The following is an 18,093-nucleotide window of genomic DNA, read 5'->3' as shown; positions in this document are numbered from 1 at the left end:
AAAGATTGATTGGGCTGCATTAGAAACAGAAGAAAATGGCCGAACCCCAGGTTTAGGTCTTGGGGACAAAACTAAAGCATTACCAGGATTGTTAGTACAGGTCTTGCCACGATTGTTGGCAACTAAAAAGGAGGACTGGGATGCAATCTCAGCCTGCAAACAGAAACAAGACGAAGACACTAGTGATTTTTATTCCCGATTTGAGAAATGTTTTATTATTAATAGTGGCCTGAAACCAAGTAGCGAGTCATACCCGCACCTTTTTGTGTCCAAATTAGTCGAGAATTCTCTGCCCCAAGTTAAGAATCGTGTTCTGAAAGTCGAGAGCACATGGCAAGCTAACACGCCTTCACAAATATTACAAATGCTACAGTATCACCAGAACAGAATTAGGGAAGAACATGACCACGAACAGAGACGCATGAAAGACACGAAAATGAAAATGCTCGTTGCTCAGTCAGTTCCTGCTGACGGTCAGAAAAAGGGCATGACACAGTCCAATAGTTCGGCAGCTCCTGTTAAAGGGACATGCAATTATTGTAAACAGCCAGGTCACTATGTAAACGAGTGTACAGTTTTGAAACACAACATAGTCACAGGTAAAACTAAAGAGAGACCGCGTCTTCCTAGACAGGACCAGGTCCAACAACATGTTCCACAGAATATACAGCCTATGCAGGCTGCACAGCAGACCGTAGCGGTACCACAGCCACAACCGATTGCCGCAACACAACATACAACTCAGCAGATGTACCAGTATGCACATACTGATTATCCCGATTACCAGCGATACACATGAAACAGCCTAGAGAGGGAGGTTGGCTTGCCTCTTATTGAGGTTCCTGTAGATCAAGAGGGTCCTTATGTACATAGTCAAGTATTAGGGAAAGATAGAAAGTTTTTGATTGACACAGGGGCAAGCAGGACAACAATCAGTCACGACGAGGTTCCAGGGGCACCCCTCTCAGGCTCACAGAATGTTTCCCTTGGATTTTCAGGAAAGCCTATTGTAAATGAAGTATCGAAACCAGTTCCCCTTTTAGTTGGTCCGTTGTCTCGCACTACAGATTTGTTGCTCACGAAATCATGTCCAGAAAACTTATTAGGTATCAAGACGCTGAAAGCTTTAGGAGCTGTAATTTGTTGTTCTCCGGAAGGAGTAAGATTGTTTTTGCGTGACTTTAAAGGTCACTATGTGTTGAGAGATATTGACCCCAGATTACAGAATGTTCCTGCACATTTATGGGCACAAGGCCCCACTGATGTAGGTTGTATGCACATTACACCATACCGAGTTACACTGAAACAAGGTGTTGTTTTACCACGAATCCGACAATACAAGTTACCACCAGATGCTGTAGTGGCTTTACTGAAAATCATTGACGAGCTCATTGCACAAGGAGTGGTTGTCGAAACCGACTCCAATCTATGTAATTCCCCTATCATTCCAATTCTTAAACGTACAGATCAAAACGCACCTCCAGTTTATCGATTAGTGATCGATTTACGAGAATTGAATAAATGCATTGTACCACAATATCCCGTGGTTCCAGACATTTCGTCTCTTTTGACTGCCATTGATTCCGAAGCGACGTTCTTTACTGTAATTGACCTCAAGAACGCCTTCTTTAGTGTTCCTATTGACCCGGAAAGCCAATATCTCTTCGGATTCAGTTTAAATGGCCGAAGCTTCAAATTTGCACGCGCACCTCAAGGATTCACAGAAAGCCCCAGCATCTATAGCCAAGCATTGAAAAGACAACTTGACAGTATTCACATGCCCGACAACACTGCCCTACTTCAGTACGTCGATGATCTATTGATCACCGCCCGTAGCGAACCTGAATGTGAACAAGCTTCACTGACAGTTTTGCATTTCTTGGCTGACAAGGGACACAAGGTGTCTCCTTCGAAGCTGCAATTCTGTGTTCAGCAAGTGGTGTACCTTGGGCACTTGCTGTCCAAAGGGGGCAGACAGCTAACACCTGACCGTATCCAGTTAATTGTAAACATGTCACAACCCAAGACACAAAAGGAGGTACAGGCCTTTATAGGCCTCACTTCTTACTGCAGACAATGTATCCCTCAGTACGCATTTCTAGCCAAGCCACTCATACAGTTGACAACTCAGGAGGCAGCGTCTTCGACTGTCCTCCCTTGGACTCAGGAACATACACATGCTTTTGACGATCTGAAGAAAGCCCTATGTCAGGCACCTGTTTTAGCGACTCCATGTTACAGCAAGCCTTTTACACTTTTTGTCACAGAACGCGAAGGTACTGCATTGTCAGTACTTACTCAGGATCAAGCAGGTTCACACAAACCGTGTGCTTATTTTTCTAGTACATTGGATCCAGTAGCCCAGGCTCTGCCTGCGTGCTTAAAGTCAGTTGCAGCGACAGCTCTAGCGATTAGACAAAGTGATTCCATAGTGTTAGGACACCAATTGACAGTGCAAGTTCCACACTCCGTGGAAGTTCTTTTAAACAGAACACAGACTCAGCATTTGACTATAGCACGACTGACAGGTTATGAATTGACATTATTTCAGCCACACATAGAAATCAGGCGCTGCAATACTTTGAATCCAGCTACACTCTTACCACTAAGTGAGACAGACCCTTTGGCACATGATTGTATCGAAATCATTACCATTACGACGAAACCCAGACAAGACCTGACAGACATTGCATTACCAGATCCAGACCTGACACTTTATGTGGATGGTTCATGTATGAGAACAAGTACAGGAGAGTTAGTGGCCGCCTACACAGTCACGACCGAAACTGAAGTCATAGAAACGAACCGTATTGGCACACTGTCAGCTCAAGCAGCAGAGCTCATCGCTCTGACCCAAGCCTGTATACAAGCAAAGAACAAGAAAGTTAATATATACACAGATTCACGTTATGCATTCGGAGTCGTACACGACTTCGGTGTACTCTGGCGAGAGAGAGGTTTCTTGACCTCTCACGGGGCCAAAATCCAGCACGGTCCCCTCATCCAAGCTCTGTTAGAAGCAATACATTTGCCTAAAGCCTTATCCATCATGAAGTGCAAAGCACATACGAAAGTTACAGATACCATTTCCCAGGGTAACGACCTGGCAGATCGAACAGCCAAACATACAGCTCAGACTCAGACTCATGCAACTGATATGACAAAGACAGTAGTTCCAACACCGACACATTGCATGACAGTTAAGGATCCCGCCCTAGATGTAATTGACATACAGACACATGCTACACCAGACGAAATCAAGAAATGGACTGAACTAGGAGGGATCCAGACAGAACAGGGATGGATGACGAAGGGGAAAGCCACATGGTTTCTCCCCGACTCTATGGTTCAAGTTATCATTAACACCATACATAGTCCTGCACATTTAGGAGAAAAAGCCATGTTAGACAGTATTCAAAACCTTTGGTTCAATAAACATTTACGAGCAGCAGCCAAACAGAAAGTACGTACTTGCATGATCTGTTGTCAGTTCAACCCAGGTAAAGGCATTCCCGTAGAGCAAGGTGGATTTCATCCTCCCGATCACCCTTTTGAAGTCCTCCAGATGGATTATATCCAGATGGAACGTTGTCGAGGATTCAAATATGTCCTCGTAATTGTATGTGCACTTTCCCGTTGGACAGAAGCATATCCAGTCCCAGATTACACTGCTCCGACCACTGCCAAGCAGTTGGTACGTGAATTCTTCCCACGGTATGGTTTGCCCCGTATCATGTACTCAGATAATGGACAGCCATTCTCGTCCGAGCTTATGAAGCAGGTATCACTCCTGCTAGGATATCAGTGGAAGTTCCATTGTGTCCGACATCCCGAAGCAGCAGGTCTCGTAGAGAGACATAATCAGACCCTGAAAACACGTCTTGCAAAAATATGTAGAGAGAAGGGAGTTGATTGGATAGTAGCTTTACCAGTTGCACTCTTTTACATGAGAATGATAGCACATTCAAGAACAGGGCTATCCCCGTATGAGATGGTCTTTGGTAGGCCACCGAATATGTGGGGGACGCCTCTGCCTCGTAAAATAACAGATGTTGACTGTAATAGGCTGACAGATTACCTTGCTTCCTTGATGTCTGCACTACAATCATGTCGTTCACAGGTAGCTGCAGCCTTTCCCGACAACACCGAGGTGAAGCCACACGAGATTGTCCCTGGAAAATACGTTTTTATCCGGAATTTCGACAGGAGGAGTCCGCTGGAGCCCCGTTGGCAGGCGCCGAAGCTCGTGTTATTGACAACAAGGACAGCAGTGAAAGTGGAGGGCCGCAAGGGCTGGCTCCACTCGAGTCACGTGAAAAGACACTATAGACTGCCTCCGAAACTAGACTCCCAGCCCTGCCCCCTTCCAGAGACTGATACTAAACTCCCCCTGATAGAGAAAACTCCTTCTCAAGAATTTCGTTTAAAGTTGAGGTCTAGCAAGTCAGACAGTTTAATTGTTTAAGTCCTCCCCTAGGTGAAGCGGTTAGACAGGTTCCTGACATGTACAAGTTAGACCCCAATAGAGAGAGAGATAGACAGAAACAGATCAAGAAACATGAATATTGTAAATCTCTCCGCAGTCACTGCATTGTGACATTATTGATTATGCTTTTTCTGAGTCTTATGATTATTGCTGCGAGCATATTGCTACACATGTACTTTCCTATTTTCACACGTGCACATTCTTCCTCAAATGACACTGCTGAGCATACTTTCAGTGAACTGCCCCCGCACGAGTTATCTTACCGACTTGCGCTGCGCAACAATACATTCATTAGCATGTTACATCATTCCCATCAGACCAACAATGCTACCAATTGTTGGATATGTGGCCGACTCCCTCCGTATCAGAAGTACAAGGGAGTTCTGCCCCTCTTTCCGTACCCGTTCACACACAATGGTTCCTGTGGTGCATGGTTTAGTTTAATAAATTCTTTGGATTCTGATTCCATAGTGTACCAGGGCAGCTGGGTATGGGGAAATCTGAATACAGTTTTGCATAAAGTATGTTTCCCTGACAAGGAGGGTCTTCCCCAAAGGACAGGGACCGATCTAGAAAACGAAGTATATGGATTAGGTAATTTTACACTTAACCTCATGATTCTGAATGTCCAGTCCGAAGCTGAACCAGCCTTGCCCGCTATGTCAGTATTACCAGTCAAAGGTGAATTATGTGTCAGGAAGAACGGTTCAGTACACCTAGGTCATAGTAAATGTACTACTGTGATCGAATTCAGTGATAAAGGCAAGTCTACATTCAAAGCTTCCCTTCATTCCTATTTCATTTGTGGTCATACAGCGTATATACGCTTACCTCTAGATTGGGATGGTACTTGTTACATTGCATTCCTTCTGCCACCTGTTTTCCTAGCCCCTCCTGATTATCATAGGAACTCCCATCTAGTACACAACAGACCCCAGAGAGATCTCCCGATTGTCGACTATACTGAAACAGCATGGGAGCAGTATACAGACTTCAATAAAGGTTTCTTTCCCTATTTAGGTGCTGTTTTTAATAGTAAACTGATACGCAAATTAACCAGAACCCTCGAGGCAGTAGTGAATGAAACTACTTCCGCCCTAGGTAACCTAACAGAGGAACAGTCTGCTATGCGGATTGTTGTTCTTCAAAATCGTCTCGTTCTTGACGTCATCTTGGCCGATAGGGGCGGAGCTTGTAGAGTCATCGGATCGAGTTGCTGTGTTTTCATTCCAGAAAACGCACCATCAGTATATAGAGCCATAACCCGTCTCCACAAGATTGCAAGTCAGATACACCAGAATCCAGGCACCTGGACTTGGTCCGGTTGGTTCTGGAGCGTGTTATCAGCCTGGGGATGGAAAGTCCTATCCTTCCTCGGAATAGCCCTTCTCATAGTGTTCAGTTGTTGTCTATGCCTACAGTGTGAGCCAGCGATTTGCGGCTTGTGCGCCACATCATGTTTTCCCCATCCAAGTTCACGTTCTAGATCCCGCCTGAAAAAGGAAGAGCAAATGATGCTATATGAACAAATTGATGGACTAATGAAGATCGATATATCATGAAGGGTCCGTAGGGGACAAGGAGGGAATGAGGTAATATGAATTTTTATGGTCAATAGTGTCCCCTAACGTAGACCCCAACGGCTCCATGTATGTGCTTCAAGTACATGTATGTTCCCTCCACAACCAGCTATGAAGACGCAAATACATTTGCGTCCAACGTTAACATGTCCTCTTTCAGATCCACCATGAATGGGTCGATAATTCCGTTCCTAAGTACGCCTTGCCACCGTCTTTACATGGTGCACTTTCACGTGTTCCTGGCTCTGGCGAGCTAGGCCCTGATTTCTGTCATCGAGCCCTTTCTGCTTGCTGCCTCTGAAAGCTGCAGCCTGGATCTGTATCTGTGACCCTTGCCTTACTCCCTACGCGGCGAGCGGTGCCCGGCTCGGCCTGCTTGCCTGCCAAGACTGTATTTTGCCTTCAAGTTATCTGCTCCGCTCCTCGAAAATACATTCCTGTCTAGTGATTTAGGAAAACATCTCCCCAGCTGCAGAGCAAAGGGCCCGGCTCTTCTGTCTCCGTGCAAGTAATTCATTGCTCCAGTTACCATGGTAGGCCCATGGCCCCTCGCATTACACGTAGACACGTAGTCACATATGCATGCACCAGCAGTCAGTATAGAATAGCCTCTGCCCGAGAGACCTTTCCTTCTAGATAATACAGTTCCTCAAACATTAGATACCAGATATGATTTGGGATTAGGTTGTTCTGACACTCCAGACTTCTGTCTCCCCATGTAGAGCTAAATGCCAAGTCCCCTTCACCCTCCAGTTCCACGTCAATCACACGTCATGTTGCCTGCGCGCGCATTCAGCCATATATTTCTGCTGACACTGCAGGATTCCTCTATGGATCCACCCACTTGTGACACTTTCATGTGACGTCTCTAGCACACACCTCCGTGTACGCCCTCGTGCACGCCTTCTGTTACGCACATGTGTTCTTATCTTTTCTCTCAGCTGTTACGCCTTCTGTATCCATCACCATTGTATGCATTTACTATATATATTGTACTCTGTTAATAAAGCACTGTCTAGCCCTTCCTGAACCTTCGTGGTGACGGAACATGATACCTGGTTCGAACCAATTCCATTTTATGGAATAAAACCCTTATAAACTCAGATGCCACGGACTCTGCCTCTCATTTTTTGATTGAGTTATTTTATTGAACTTTACCGCATAGAAATTCAGCATAGGTAAATTCATTTTACCACAATTGTTTAAAATAAGCAAATTGTTAAACCACATGTATCGTGGCAGGGCGCCTTGTGCCTAAAAGTGAGCGAATAAGGCATGGATGTCCGGCGCTTGTGGCGAAACGTGGTAAATGCCGGTTTCGTGAAATATGCGGTAATAGTGCTAATATCTAAAAGCGGCATATTATGGTGAAATTGCAGCCAGAGAAAGATGCACTTTTGTTGGTAATGTTGTGCTTACTCCTATCTACAGGGGACAAACTCCCAGGATCTCCTGCCATTAGGTCAGGACTCTATGCACTCTTAAAAGTTAAAAGAGAAGAAAGAAAGGGTATGAGTAGTTGTGACTAAGTGCTACGAGCGGTAATGTCCTGCTCGCAGAGTCAAGGCCAAAGGCAGCCTGACTGGCGCCTGTACCGCGAGCTTGGCAAAGCCTTCCCACTTACTTGCTATGGTCTCCTGACCCGCTGAAACACCTGTCGTCCGGCCGAGGGATCCGTAGGATCTGAGCTCCCGTGGCTGGCATGTTAAATTCCCAGTGCTGGATGCAGGTATTGCTCGTTATAAGCTGGGTGGGGCTCGTGTAAGTAGCGTTTCTCAGCTGTGATTGGTGCGCTCCTAGTGGGCGTGTCTCAATGTGAACAGCGTCTTTATCAATCAATCAATCAATACATTTATAGAGCGCGCTACTCACCCGTGAGGGCCTCAAGGCTCTGAAGGGGGGTGGGTGGGGGTGTCGCTTACTGCTCGAATAGCCAGGTCTTGAGGTGTCTCCTGAAGGTGAGATGGTCCTGGGTCAGTCGTGGGTGTGCCGGGAGGGAGTTCCATGTTTTGGCTGCCAGGTAGGACAACGATCTTCCTCCGGTGGTGGTTGTGCAGATTCGTGGGACGGTGGCGAGGGCGAGTTTGGCTGAGCGGAGCTGGCGGGTGGGGGTGTAGAACGAGAGGCGGCTGTTGAGGTATTCAGGGCCTTTGTCGTGGAGCACTTTGTGTGTGTGGGTGAGGAGCCTGAACGTGATCCTCTTGTTGACGGGGAGCTAGTGCAGGTTTATCAGGTGGGTGGATATGTAGCTGTGGCGGGGGATGTCGATGATGAGTCGTGCTGAGGCGTTCTGTATGCGCTGTAGTGGTTTCTGAAGTTTGGCTGTGGTTCCTGCACATAGGGCGTTTTCGTAGTCCAGTCGGCTGGTGACGAGGGCTTGGGTGACGGTCTTTCTGGTTTCGGTGGGGATCCACTGGAAGATTTTTCAGAGCATGCGCAGGGTGTTGAAGCAAGATGATGAGATGGCGTTGACTTGCTTGGTCATCGTAAGGGAGGATTCCAGGATGAATTCCAGGTTGCGTGCGTAGTCTGTGGGTGTTGGTGCGGAGCCCAGTGCTGTGGGCCACCAGGTGTCGTCCCAGGCCGATGGGGATTGTCTGAGGATAAGGACCTCCGTCTTGTCTGAGTTCAGTTTCAGGCCACTGAGCTTCATCCATTCTGCGACGTCTTTCATTCCTTCCTGGAGGTTGGTTTTGGCTGTGGCTGGGTCTTTGGTGAGGGAGAGTATCAGTTGGGTGTCGTCAGCGTAGAAGATGATGTTGATGTTGTGTTTGCATGCGATGGCGGCGAGGGGGCTCATGTAGATATTGAAGAGGGTTGGGCTGAGCGAGGAGCCTTGGGGTACGCTGCAGATGATCTCGGTGGCTTCTGAGCGGAAGGGAGGGAGGCGGACTCTGTGGGTTCTGTCGGAGAGGAATGAGGTAATCCAGTCTAGGGCCTTTCCTTGGATCCCGGTGTGGAAGAGGCTGGTTATTAGGGTGCGATGGCAGACTGTGTCGAAGGCTGCCGAGAGGTCTAGGAGGATGAGAGCGGTTGTTTCTCCATTGTCCATCAGGGTCCTGATGTTGTCTGTGGCTGCGATGAGGGCGGTCTCGGTGCTGTGGTTTGCTCAAAATCCGGACTGGGATGGGTCGAGCGAGTTGTATGCCTCGGGGAACGCAGTCAGCTGTTTGTTGACAGTCTTCTCGATGACTTTAGCCGGGAAGGGAAGAAGAGAGATGGGGCGGACGTTCTTGAGGTCATTGGGGTTCGCTGTAGGTTTCTTTAGGAGGGCGTTGATTTCTGCGTGCTTCCAGCTCTCAGGGAAGGTGGCTGACGTGAAGGATTTGTTTATGACGTTCCGGAGATGGGGTGCGATGATGGTGTCGGCTTTGTTGAAGATATGGTGGGGGCATGGGTCAGAAGGGGAGCCGGAGTGGATGGAGTTCATGACGTTGGTGGTGTCTTCGGTGCTGGTGGGGGTCCAGGCGCTGAGGGTGTTGGTGGGGGTTGTTGGTTCGGTGACTGGAGGAGGAGTCTGGGGTCCGAAGCTGTTGTGTATATCTATGATCTTTCGGTGGAAGAACGTTGCGAGGGAGTTGCAGAGGTCTTGCGATGGTGTGATGTTGTTGTTGCTGGCGCTGGGGTTGGAGAGCTCTTTGACGATGTTGAAGAGTTCCTTGCTGTTGTGGGTGTTGTTGTCTAGCCGCTCTTTGAACGACGTCTTTTTGGTGGTGCGGATCAGCTGGTGGTGTTCGCGAGTGACGTTCTTGAGGGCTGTCATGTTTTCTGTTGTCCGTTCTTGGCGCCAGGTTTTTTCGAGGGTGCGGCAAGATTTCTTTGAGTCTTTGAGGGCATCTGTGAACCACTGAGTTTTCCTGTTTCCGGTCTTGCCTGGGTGGTTCTTCAGTGGAGCGAGGTCGTAGGCGCATTTGGTGATCCACTGTGCGAGGTTGTGGGCAGCGTCGTTGATGTCGGCGGTGTCGGTTGCCGGGTTCTGGTTCAGTGATGTCTGTAAAGGAAACATAGAAGACATACTCTCGAGCCCTACTGCACCAAAACTATGACGGTAAAAGAACTCAGGACATTTTCCTTACTATGTTCAAGGTTTTTTTTAAAACAGCAAGGGGGGGCGTGGCCAAGATGGTGGCCTGAGAGGACGCAACTCCACGGAGCTCCCCGTCCCAATCCCCCATTGCCAGAGCCAAGCAGCAGCAATCGCCCCAATTTCGGCGGACACAACATCCCACAGCAAGGGGGCCCCGGGCAGCACCATCTGACCGCGATCGTGACGCCTGGGACCGGAGCGAACCCTTCCGCCATCAGCGCGCCGCCGCCCCGGACTTGGGGGAGCTGGCAACGGCGGACAAGCCGAATGAGGGGGACGGAGCGTGAGCCCACCGGAGCACCATCGAGCGCCCGACTGCAGCGGGGGCCGCTCAGAGGCGCAACATTGGCAGCGGCTGACCCGCTTCGGCAGACCCGAGTTGGCCCAGGGAGACGTCCGGCGAGGCTGTGTACGGAGGCGGCCTGACGCACTACGAGAGGCCCTGGCTTGGGCCTTCTCCTTGGAATCGGTGGTCCCCGGCAGGGAGGTGAGGAGCAGGGCGGCAAAGGCGGGAGGCGCTGGTCATCGGGGGCAGGAGTTCGAGCCCCCGGCGCTGCAGCAGACTGCTTCCACAGAGCGGGGGAGCGGAGGGCCGACTCTGAGCACAGGCACCGCGAGGGGGCCGGAGCCGGGAAGGCCGCTTTCCAGGCTGTGAGGCGGCCATTTTCCGCGAGGCCCAGCAGTTGGTGGCGGGCCCCTATCTCCCTGGTGAAGACACGCTGCCCCCTCCCCCCCCCCAGTGAAGTCACCGGCTACAGTACCACGTGGGCGGACACCCGAGAGACAGCGGCGAGAGCACCGGGGACCCACGGGTGGCCAGTGACAGTGCTGCAGTGGGTTCCCAAGCAGCAAGTGATACCGGCGAGGGACACATGTGGAGCGGCCCTAAGGCTAGTGCAGTGGGGCAGCAGTGGGGATAGTACAGGACAGCTGGGTGAGGCCGGTTTTGGACTCATCGAGGGTGCCAGCGAAGGCCACATACACGGCGGGGGTGCTCCTCCCTCCCCGGTGAGGTCCCATACTGCAGGGCCCAAGTAAGCAGACGCGCCGAGGGCAGTGGTGGCAGAACCGGAGCCTCACAGGGGGCCAGCGACGGCGCTGCAGCAGGCCTAGGTGGTGCGAGTGGTGCCAGCCAAAGGCACGCACGAGGAAGCTCTAAAAGCGCGGGCTGCGGGGCAAAGCGGGATGGAGGTGAGGGGCCAGCCTGGAAGCGCCGAGGGGTCCGGCGGAGGACACAAACGCAGCGAGGGTGCCCCGAGGGCCAGGAGGGGCATGTCCTCTACTAACCGCAGGGGAGGGCGTACCATCCCCGAGATGCTGGCAAGAGGGGCTTCTAAGGGGGACAAAAGCCCGGACAAGCCGCTGCCGACAAACCAGCCCAAGGAAAAGGAGCGCGATGAAGGAGACGCCCCAGCCACGAAATCATTCATGGAGGCACTGTTCTCATCTCTCAAAGAAGACATCCAAACCCTCAGGCAGGACATGGCGGGGGACTATAAAGAGCTCCGCCGCGACGTGGACGACATAGGTGAGAGGGTGGCAGCTGTGGAGACCTTGGACCAAGCTCGCAGTGCAGAGGTGGAACAGTTGCAGCAAGAAATCCTCCGGCTGCACGATCAACAGACTGACCTCCAGGCCCACGCTGAGGACCTTGAGAACCGTTCTAGGAGAAACAACATCAGGGTACGGAACGTACCACTCAAGTCGGAAGGGGGAGACATCACCGCATACTTGCAGGATCTGTTCCGAGAAGTCCTAGGCGAAAATGAGGACTTTGAGATCAGAATCGACAGGGCCCACAGGGTGGGCCTAGCGCGTGGGGCACCTGCCCCCCCTCCGGATATCCTGGCCTTCTTGCCCGATTATCCCCTCAAAGAACGCATCCTGAAGGCGGCGCGCCAGAAACAACCTATCCGCTTCAGGGAGCACAATGTTGAACTCTTTCAGGACTTATCCACGATCACTCTACAGAAGCGGCGGGCGTTCAAGGTGGCGACTACCTACCGAGATAAGGGGGTCCCCTATTCGTGGGGAAACCCCTTTAGACTGGTCTTTAAGTGGAACGGAACGCTCCATCAGCTCAGGTCCCTGAGAGACACCTGCGCCGTCCTGGGCCTTCCCATGGAGGAGGGAGGATCAGAGGACAAATCCGACTTCAGGCCTTCCCAATCACGCTCTCCGCACTCACAGGCAGACGGCTGGCAGACGATGAGAGGCCGTCGCACGCCCAAGAAGGGGTTCAGGCCAGACCCGGAGACAGTAGCGAACTAACATGCAGCAGCGATTCAGAAAGTTTCCACTGACACCACGGCAGGTCCTTGAAGAGACATGAGGGCAGGGGTAGACCATCACTCAGCACATGCCATGGGGGGGCGGGACGGGGGCTCCAGGTCCGCCATTGCCACGTTTTCCCATTCCCAGGGACTACACCAAGGGCCTGGACTGTTGCCGGATAGGCCCTGGACTATGTTCATTTGTTGGGGTTTGCAGGTTGGGGTTCGGGGTGGAGGGGGGGGGGGGGGGGCGGGAAGGGTTGGGGCTGGGTACTCGGTGTGTTCGAATCGAACTGACGACAGGCAACCAAGGGAGAGGTGGCTCGGGCTAGGTCCAGAGCAGGCAGAACAAACACACTCTCATGGCCGCTGACAGCATTCGTATCCTCTCCCTTAATGTGAAGGGACTTAATAATCCAATCAAAAGGAGGGTGGTTCTCTCATTCCTCGAGCATTCTGGAGCGGAAATAAGTTTGTTGCAAGAGACACACTTGTTGGTGAAGGATTGGCACTGCATGAAAGCCAGAGCCTTCCCGAATCAATTTTACTCCACGACTACCGAGAAAAAAGCGGGAGTGGCCATACTGGTAGCCAGGCATTTTAAAGGGCGGGTGGGGAGTAAGGTGGCCGAAATCAAGGGCAGACTCTTAGCGCATACCATTCACATAGGCACCTTTTCCTTCACACTAGGTTCTATCTACGCACCCAACACCAGACAGGAGGCCTTCCTTAGAGGGGCGCTGTCCGAGGCGCTGTCGGGAGACCTGAGGCATGTTTTGGTGAGGAGACATAAATCTAGTCATGGACAACGTGATAGATAGATCCGGGAAGAGGTTTGGGGACACAGGGGCACTTTCCGTGGCAGGGAGGCAGTGGTTGAAGGACAGGGGACTGATTGACACGTGGCGGGAAATACCCCGCTCCGCCCCAGGATACACTTTTAATTCACCTGTGCATCGCACATACGCCAGGATAGACCACTTTCTGGGCTCTATAGACTTGACCCCCATGATTCAGGACATAGACATTACACCAGCGGCACTATCGGACCACGAAGCGGTGATCCTTCAATTAACAGTTCCGCGCACACCCCCGCACAGGGGCAAGTGGCGACTCAGAGAAAGCCTGCTCTCTCGCAAAGGGGTGGTACAGCAGCTGTCCCAAAGTATCACTAACTACTTGGAACAAAACGACACGGGGGTGGCCCAGTCGACGCTGTGGGGGATGCTCAAGGCGGTTCTTAGGGGCGATATCATAGCGATTGCGGCGGCGGATAATAAGGAGCATAAGGAACGGAGGCGGGAACTAGAGGAACAGGTGCTGGAGCTAGAGAGGGTTCACTGCCGGACGGGCGCCCCTCGGATATGGCGCAAACTGAAAGCGGTCAGGGCTCAACTGGCAAGCCTGGACCTGGACAGGGCCGAATATGCAGCACTTCGCCTTCGCCACACGTACTATGAAGGGGGTGACAAGACTGGTCACCTACTTGCCAGCAAACTTAAGGCTAAAACTGTCCGCTTCAAGATCCCCGTTATACGTGGGGACGAAGGTGGCGAAGTCCGAGAGGATTACCGCATAGCAGAGGCATTTCGAGCCTTCTATGCACAGCTCTATGCTGCGGACCCGACCCTCGAGGAGGAGGCGGGGAGGGCCTACCTTGAGACCATGGATGTCACCGCTATCAATGAAACGAACGCCAGTGCGCTGGATGCCCCCATTCGCCTAGAGGAAGTTATATCGGCCATTGCCCGACTCAAACCCTTGAAGGCCCCGGGCCCGGATGGCTTCTCTGCGGGCTTTTACAAGTCCTTTTGCCCCCTCCTGGCGCCAGTCCTTACGAAATTATTTAACTCCTTTGGGGGCCCAGGCTCGATCCCGACAGAGATGCTGGAGGCGGAGGTCGTAGTCCTGACAAAGCTGGGCAAAGACCCTACGCGGTGTGCGGCATACGGGCCGATATCGCTACTCAATATTGACCTAAAGCTCTTTCCGGGCATCTTGGCCTCACGCCTGGGCCCCTGCCTGCCAGGCATAATCGAACCGGACCAGGCAGGCTTCGTCCTCACCCGACAGTGCGCAGACAACACTAAACGCATAATGCATGTCATAGACAAAGCTAACTTTAAAGCCTCCGATGCAGCACTACCTTCGGTCGACGCCGAGAAGGGGTTCGACAGGGTGGACTGGAGATTTCTAGACAACACGCTGGCGAAATTTGGTGTGGGTTCCCGCTTCCCTTCATGGGTGGCGGGTTGCTACGCGTCGCCCCGGGCTACAATCAAAGTGAATGGGATTAGCTCCAAGCCATTCGACATCCAAAGAGGCACACGGCAGGGCTGCCCGCTCTCGCCGCTCATGTCCGCTCTCTACATTGAGCCATTCGCCCAGCGTGTTTGTGACAACAGAACCATCACAGGGGTCACATTCGGGGGGTGGAGCAGACTATGAGTCTATACGCGGACGACATCCTGGTCGCGGTGGATAGTCCTAGGGTCTCAATACCGGCCTTCCTGTCAGAAATGAACGCGTTCGGGGAGGTGTCAGGCTTTAAAATGAATGTACAGAAGTCTGTTGTCCTCCCATTAGGAAGCAACACCCGGCCAGCTAACAGAGAATCGCTGCACATAGGGGGGCTTGAGGTCAGCGCCACAATACAATAATACCTAGGGATAGACCTGACGCCAGCGACTGCCCAGACGGTCGACCTCAACTACACTAAACTCCTGTCAAGTATTCAGGGGGACATCGCAAGATGGAAACAGAGCCGCTCTCGTGCCTGGGAAGCGTGGCAGCCATCAAAATGTCCCTACTACCTAAGATCCTGTACCTATTCCAGACTATCCCGGTCACCCCCCCAGTAGAGATGCTAAAGAAGCTGCAAGACACTCTGAACCAATATGTGTGGGCTAGCAAGAGGCCCAGGCTGCGGCACGACCTGGTCACACGGGTGACAGCTGAAGGGGGCTTGGGCGTTCCGGACCTGCGGCACTACTTTCAGGCAGCACAACTCAGGTACCTCCTAGAATGGTCCAGGCCTACTTCCGAAAAGCACTGGTTATTTCAGGACAGAGCCATGGCGGGCCTGCCCCTCTGGAAGGTCCCCTTTCTGGCGCGGCCTGACAGACCAGCATACCTTAAGAAATCCCCTATCACCAGGACTATTTTACAAGTGTGGGACGCAACCCCGGTCCCGAATGGCCTAACGACCTTTTCCTCCCCTATGACACCTCTGTTGGACAACCCGGCGTTCCCTCCGGGCATGCCGCCGGGCTCGTTCCCCCAGTGGCGACAATCTGAGTGCCGCTCCGCGGGTCACTTATTTGATACTGAAGGCTTTTTTTGACGTGGGACATAGTGACGGCGGATTACACACTCGATAAGCCGCACCGCTACCAGTACTTCCAATTTAGGCACTGGCTGACACACACTGACGTGGCACCTCTAGCCAGTCATCCTCTCACCCCGTACGAGAGATAGATCATGACTAAAACATCGGACTCACGGTCCATCACAGAACTATATCTAATGCTCTCCCCGCCACCTCCTACGGAGAGATCCGCCGGGCAGAAACGCTGGGAGAGGGAACTGGGGCGAGCTCTCTCTGGCAAAGAATGGCAAGACATATACTATAGGGCTCACCACACAGCTAGAAATACGGCTAGCAAGGAGGCGGCAGTGAAAGTCGCCTATTATTGGCATTTGACTCCGGAACGCCTACACCTGGGGAACCCGAGCAAAGACCCCAAATGCTGGAGAGGGTGTGGACACACAGGGACCATGCTACACATACTCTGGGAGTGTATCGAGGTTCAGAAATACTGGGAGATGGTGCTTACGGACATGGACACCCACTTTGAGACCGACATTCCCCGATTCCCGGCTTATGCGATCCTGGGGCTCCCCAACAGACTTATGTTCCCTCTTAAATCGGTACGGGGGAGGCAGATGGGATTGGCGATGGGGGCAGCAACCCAACACATCCTGTCACTGTGGGGCACCCCGAGAAAACCCACACACACGGGGTGGCTACACAGGTTATGGTATATCATGGGGATGGAAAGGATACAAGCCTCGCTCACGCAAACATCAGACACGTTTAGAGAAGTGTGGCAACCACTCATCTCCCTGCTTTCCCAAGAATTCACGGAGCTTACCTGCCCGAAATATCTCAGGGTTTTGAAGTTGGCGGAAGAATTCCGCGATGAGACGACCAAAGCGGAACACAAGGTCTAGCCTGGACCCCGTACAGCCACCACCAGGCACTGTTAGGAACACACCGAGTGAGGAGGGTGGGGGAGGATTGGTGAGGGTCGAAGGTTGGATACAGTTGGGGATGGGTGGGGCGGGTAGGGGTTGCGGAGAGGTTGGTGGATAAGAGTTCTTGCAGACATTGCTGGGTTTGACTACCACCATACGAGCCTGCACGGACACCTGGTTACCCCCAGTAGACGGATGGATGGATGAAATGTGTAGTGCCCTGGGTACCTGCGTTGCAGCTTTGCTCATTTTGTTCAATTGCTGTATGGTATTGCTTTGTGGAACTCAATAAAATACATTTGATCAAAAAAAATAACAGCAAGGGGTCTTCACTAATATTCAGAGTGATATACCAAAACAATATGAGTGGTGGTAAAATGGATGCCTGGTGCTGTCTGGGCACAACTATGCGTAGACATCAATATGCTTAGACTTGCCAGCGAGTCTGAATGTGGCGTCCATAATGTTATGGTACGAATATGGTTGGGCCAATAAAAGGCGCGTGTGTGTTGGTAAGCGCATGGTGATAAAAGAGGGGTTGTCACTACATGCTGTTTACGGGGTATTTTACCAAGAAGGGTTGCCAGAACCATATAAAATGGTAAACAGACGTGTGGTGCTTTCTGGGCAAGGATCCATGGGCTTTCTGGTGGATGTCCTGTGCCTGAGTATGGCGTCCATAATGTTGGGCCATTACAGGCGCGTGTACGCTGGTAAGCACGTAACAGCCCATGATTGCCGCCTCATGATGTATTGTATTAGCTGCAGTTTTGTAGGGGGAGGTGAGTGATGCCACCTGAGGGGCTAGTCATGTCCCATGCAAGGGATGTGTAGCTATCATAAGGCCAAGTACTGGTGATTCAGCGTGTACTGGCCGGGTGTCTGAGGTACCAAGGGGTGCTCACGGGGTCAAAGTCTCGTTATCGATAGGCATCCTGTCACTTGTTTAGGCTATTCCAAGGAATATTGTCATTGAGGCCTTCAAGGTGAGTGGTAATCTGTAAATCCAGCGTTGTTTCTTCAGTAATAGATTTTTTTCATTGTCTGTCGGTTGGACAGGAATTTGCTCAATTACTGTCCACCGTATGTCATCAGGTGTGTGCCGTGTTTGGAGGAAATGGTCCATGAGTTTGCTGTTAGTTTTTTTTACACCGGATAGTGCTTCCGTGTTCCGTGATACGTGTACGCACTTTCCTTGTGGTCATTCCCACGTATCTCAATTAACATGGACATACAATTAGATATATAAGGTTTGCCGAATTGCAATTGGTATGTTTCAATTGGTGCCATGTTCTCCTTGGTTCCAGGTCTAGGGTCTTGCTGTGCTGAGTGAGATGACAGACGCTGCAGTCACCACTGGGGTAGAGACCTGTGACTCTGGGTAGCCCCCATGTGGAGTGTATTGTGGGG

Source organism: Lissotriton vulgaris, chromosome 4_1, assembly GCF_964263255.1.
Source record: "Lissotriton vulgaris chromosome 4_1, aLisVul1.2, whole genome shotgun sequence".
Classification (NCBI taxonomy): domain Eukaryota; kingdom Metazoa; phylum Chordata; class Amphibia; order Caudata; family Salamandridae; genus Lissotriton; species Lissotriton vulgaris.
The sequence above is the reverse complement of the archived record's forward strand: the minus strand, read 5'-3'. Positions refer to the sequence as shown.